The sequence below is a fragment of the Trichoplusia ni genome, chromosome 21, assembly GCF_003590095.1.
Source record: "Trichoplusia ni isolate ovarian cell line Hi5 chromosome 21, tn1, whole genome shotgun sequence".
Lineage (NCBI taxonomy): Eukaryota > Metazoa > Arthropoda > Insecta > Lepidoptera > Noctuidae > Trichoplusia > Trichoplusia ni.
The window spans coordinates 1,040,258-1,046,257 of NC_039498.1; positions in this window are offsets into that span (position 1 = coordinate 1,040,258).

The following is a 6,000-nucleotide window of genomic DNA, read 5'->3' on the forward strand; positions in this document are numbered from 1 at the left end:
GACTTGAATGTTTGTTAAACTAGCAACACAAGCTTTAAATTCATTAGTGCGGGAGTCGTTTTTTTATACATATTATAAACTAGCTGTTGCCCGCGACTTCGTCCCCGTGGGTAGAAGATTATAAGTTATGATTTATACCTGCCCTGTTTTTTTCACATTTTCCTTTGTATCTTCGCTCTTATTAGTCGCAGCGTGATGGTTTATAGCCTAAAGCCTTCCTCGATGGATGGTCTATTCGACACAAAAAGAATTTTTCAGACCAGTAGTTCCTGAGATTAGCTCGTTCAAACAAACAAACTCTTCAGCTTTATATATTAGTATAGAGTATAGATATCTAAGTTTACTAACCTCTTTGTTAACTTCATATTCTGAATACGAAATCAAATCAAAATATTCCACAATTTTCCACGCAACGTTTTTTCCTCAAAAATCCTAGAAAAATCAAATCAATATTCAATAAAAAAACGCGTGAATGATTTGTAATTAGTCCGGACATAAAATTTGGTACATTCACCAGTTAGAAACATGGTTCAGACAATCAAGGATTGATAACTATAATTGTTTTACGGTATTAATGTTTAATTACCTCGTTAACTATTCGGGTTAACTGTAAAGCGAGAAGAATGTGAAGTTCACACTTTTAACTGCAACTTTGTTAAGTTTGAATTTTAGTAAGGGTTTGCAGGTGGTGCAGGTTCGATCCCAACTCAGATGAAGTAAAAATGTGACTTGGCAAAGTACATGTACTTTCTTAATTATTCTAAGACACCACTGATAAACGGTGAAGGAAAACATTGTGAGAAAACCTGGATTCCAAATATTGGAACCTGAAATCGCCCGCAGTGAGCTAGCGTGGTGATCAATGCTCAAACCTTCTCTATACGGGAACAGGCCTGTGTCCAGCAGTGGGACGTATATAATATTGTTTAAAGTTTCAGAAACAGCACGTATCAACAATTTAAATCGGATTAACATACCATTATTTATTAGTTCGACTCGCGACCCTGTCGCGTCAGCTCATGAGTAAAAACTGCAGTTGGGTCCGAAACTAGTCGGACAATCCCGATTAATACCGTTGCATCATTTAATAATGAATCTGTGTCACAATAGTTACTATCAAAATACCAATATTTTGACCACAATCTATAATACGTGGGCTTAAGTAGTACTTTTGCAAAAAGAAAGGTGTGGAAGAGATGCCGCTCTACACCGTGTATTGCTATCACGCTTTCACAATTAAAATAACATTACTTTAAGACGCAGTATTCTCTCAGACCTAGGTACAGGATATCTTGAGATTCTTTAGGCCCTAATGGTGGTTTTAGTAAGCTATGGTTGCTACGGTCAGCTGGTTGTCGCCGGGTCAGCCGTATGAACTCAGATATATTTGATGGATCGCGCCCAATGATTATTAATGGTTGTCTAAGGCAACCTGTTTTACAGGGTGTTGTTTTTGTACTAGACATTGTCGCTATGGTTTTTTTTGGCAAAAGTTAGAAGTTTATTTGATGATATTGGCGAATAGTTTTGTGGCGTTTGTGTGTGTGTGTTACTTATTTCATACACTGACTTTAAATAATTATAGAAGGAGGTTCTCAATTCGTCTCTTTATAAATTTGTTTTCTCAGATGTTCGGACTGGATGAATTGATTTTGTTGATTTTTTTTCATTAAACGTGAAATAAATTCATTTTGGCTATCTGTTTTGGCTGATATTTGGTAAAGTTTAATAGGATTTTATTAGTAGGAAGCTAATATGCTATAAGTAGGTAGTCACTCAACTACTTCGCTTTACTTAAATCTCTAACTCACGTGATAGTAAAATAATTAAAATGTCAAATTAAATCATCGTTTTTTCAAAACAACAATTTCATAATACTCAAAATCAAAATAGGTAATTTCAATAAAAAACATAGCCACATAACTCACCTAAATTATTTCTTTCCCCCTCGAACCATCTTAACAACATCCTGTACATAAGAATCGGTCTCCAAATGAAGTATAATGAAATATCACCGGCTATCGCTACAACGTACAGACGCACAGACAAACGTACCATCGCATAAATCTGTGCTTGTTTTGATCTCATCCTAGTTGTAATGGTGTATTGTTGCTATGGAATGTTTTCTTAAAAAATATCATAGAAATATATTTGAATTAAATACAACCTTTTTAATCAGATACTAGATATGTTTCGGAAGGCACGTTAAATTGTGGATCCCGGCTGTTATTAATTCATCTCTGACAATCGTTACAGGTAGTCAGAAGCTTGCAAGTCTGACAACCAGTGCAACCAAGGGGTACCGTGTTGCCTAGGTAACTGAGTGGAGGAGGTCAGATAGGCAGTCGCTCCTTGTAAAACACTGGTACTTAGCTGAGTCTGGTTAGACTGGAAGCCGACCCCAACATAGTTGGGAAAAGGCTAGGGAAATGATGACACTGAGTTGATATATAACCGAGTTGCGGTCACTACACCAAATTCACTGATCTCACCGTTGACGTATCGCGGGTTCGATCCTTGTTTAGGATAAGCTTTTATGTGATCCAAGAACGCTTGTCCTAAGTGGCGTGTCTTTGTACATGGGAATTGAATTTGTGGTGTCCCTGCGAAACAAGGATTAAATTCAATAATGCGTGAGTACCCTTACAAAAAGAGGTTATATATCAGTAAATATTTTATTTGTCTAGCTATCACGGGTCATGTAATACAGCCTGGTGGCGAATGGAAGGGCAGACAGTAGTGCCTCAGTAATAGGGTTCTGTTATAACTATTTGGATACGGAACCAACGAAACTCCACCGACAAGTGCTCTTATGATTTTCTAGATCATTTTGCACTGTCACCCCAAAACAGAAGATACAATTGAGAGTATTTCATTTCTTTATCATGAGTTTTTAACCCTTGGCGCAAAAGGGGTGTTATATTATAAGTTTGTTTGTCTGTCTTCGGCGTCGTAGATGCCGAACGGATTGAGCGATATCGGTTTACTTTATTTTGTATTAAAAATGAATTATCTGCGCATGTTTGAAAAATATTCGGCTGACACATTTAAAAATTGTGGCAGAAAAAGTTTTACTGTACAAAGGTTCATCTTATGTGTTTGTTAATATACCTTTATCGTAAAAACTTTTCAAACTAGATAAAGGATTTGATGATTTCTTTCTTAATTGTTCTTTTGTCATATTGTAAATTAATAAAGAATTATCTATACTTAAGATATAATACAATAGATTGAGGCGGTGGTTTAACGTGTGAATACGCGGCCCAAAACGAGATAAGGCGAGCTGTTCAATGACGACTGGTCGTGGCGTGCCTATCTTTTGACTTTTGATGATTATGATTTATTGAATGCTGAGTTTTGTGTTTTGACTTCGACTTTGAAAAATTAAAGAATTTAATCTAATTCTAGTCCTACATACATATATAATCATTGTTATTTACTGGGTGATTCCTCGGAAAAAATTACACCTATTCAAGGTCGTCATTATCCTCACCAACTGGTTCACGTCACTGTGATAATAAAATGTTTTAATTCTTACGTCATTTAGTAATAGCCGTAGTATTTTACAAGCTTAGATAAAAACAATATTAAATCAAGCAATCTGCATTATGTAACGTGTGGTCAGTACCTCTACCATGAGTTGCCATCGAAAACGTCAATGACGTTACTACAGTCGATAGCGTATAAACGCGGTTCGAATAGTTTTCAATCGGACTCATACCATGAGTTTAAAAAACCTTGACGCGCTCGCTATCGAGAGCTCGATTGTTATTGTAGTATTCGTGTTGTCATACTTGTCATGTTGTCGAACGTGCCTAACTTCACGTCTAATGTAGTTGTTTCTTTCTAACGTTGCTTAAAAGACAGAGTAAGATATATATTCCCGAAAAAGCTTCAAATCTACATTAATAATTTCGTGCAGGGCTACGGTAAACTCGATCGAAACCTTATATGAATAACAAAACATAAAAAAATATAGATTTTGAGTCGAGAACATATATCCGCAAAATTCGGATTATGGAGAATTTCGTTAAATTCCGATGGCAAAAAACAAACCGCTCAAGTCGCCATCTTTGCCGTTGAAGTTTCGCAAAGTGTTTTTTTTTAAATTATGCGGTTGATGTAGATATACGAACTCTTTTGATATCACAAATAGATGGACACTTTTCTTCTTGCTCTTTTGGGTTTTAGTAATTTTTCATTATTAAATTGAAAGCGGTGTCGTGGGTACCTAGGAATGGTTATGTGGCGCAACTTTGGGGAGTACCTATGTCTTGCGATCGATTGCGATAGTTTTGTTGAATTGTTTCATATACCGATAAACTGTGCATCTATTGAAACTAATATTATAAATGCGAAAATTTCTCTGCCTGTCTGTCTCGCTTTCACGCCAATCCTACTGAACCGATTGTATTGAATTTGACAGATAGCCTGATGGAAACGGGGACCACCGAACGCTATAAACTGAAGTCCACGTGGACGGAGTCCTGGGCTACAGCTAGTGTTTGAATAATCCTAATAATTTTAAACTTCATAGAGCATAAAATATTCAGTTTATTTTAATGTAATGTAATATTACTTAATGAACTATTGGTTCGGGTGGAGCCCTCTGTGAACGCTGACTTATTTCCAGCGTTTCCTTAATAATGAATTTATGTATGTTTCATTGTAAAAAAGTGACAGCGTGTATTCAATGTAAATTGACTTTTAACTAGTGCTACTTGATTTTAAATACTCTCTTGCCGAAATGATTCTCACAAGAAATACTCAAAACTAAACAATTACTATAAACCGAATACCGTTTCACACCTTGTTTAGCAAGTGAGTTACTTAACTACAATCGTAATGGTATTTGTCGATACCATCTGTCAAATTTGTGACTCATGGTACCGTTTTCTTAGAGAAACCACCGCAAAACGTTACGCGCTCGCTTCTCGCTGTCGAAGACGTTTTGAATGTTTCGATAGGTTTTATTTGTCAACTCATACTACCGATTTTAGTTTGTCAAGTGACCGCTAGGGGCGCTGTACATTTTGTCATAGATATTTTTTACGCAGACGCTAGCGAGCCCGGTCGCTCAAAACTCATGGTAGAGGTACAGGATAATTATGTTCTTGATTTGTGTTACTTTTTTCCGTAGAATCACCCTACTGCTAGGTGTTCCCTGATCAGGCCAAGAAGGAGACGGACGTGTCGTCTTGCACGTCCGTTCTTACGAGGAATGAGGGGTTGGCTTTTAAACCAACCTTTCGAGAAGAAGTCCAAAAGGACATAGGCCGGTCAGAGTCGCGCTGAAGCATGCGAGAGCGATCCCGTGGCTCTGGCTCCGGCATTTGAACGAGCCCGGGATGTTTTTAGTCGGTGGGAGCCCGACATATCCCGTCACCGTGCCCTCGGCGTGGGTTGAAGTCATTAGAGTTTCACCCCGGACAAAAATAAAATAAGAAAAAAGGTGTTCTCTGATGAATCATCATCTCGTTTTCTCTCTTTTCTTCTCTTCACCAGTGATGATAAAACGAGGAAAGAGAGAAAAATAAGAAAAATAAGGAAAAGTTGTGGTGGAGTTAGCTACCTTTATACGTGATATCATCAAAACTAACTGATATATACTCAATTCTACACCTAAGGTAAAGTATTACTCAAATGGGTTGAAAACCGAAAATATTCAAATCGGAATAAAACAAAAAATCCCACAATTATACCAACACTTGAATCATAACTCAACTATTATAATTTGTAAATGAATGTTCTCCAATAGTGAATACAAGAGGACGGTGTTACACAAAAGGGAAGAAGTGTTAAAAGATGGCCGCATTATGTGGCTGAATGAAACGACTGATTGCGTGTTTTGATCGCTTACCTGGATGGTGTTATGTTAGATGTGATTATTACACTAATCATCTAGTCTTCTAAAATACAAAATTCCCGTGTCACGATGTTAGTTACCGTACTCCTCCGAAACGGCTTAACCGATTTTTACCAAATTTTATATGCGTATTC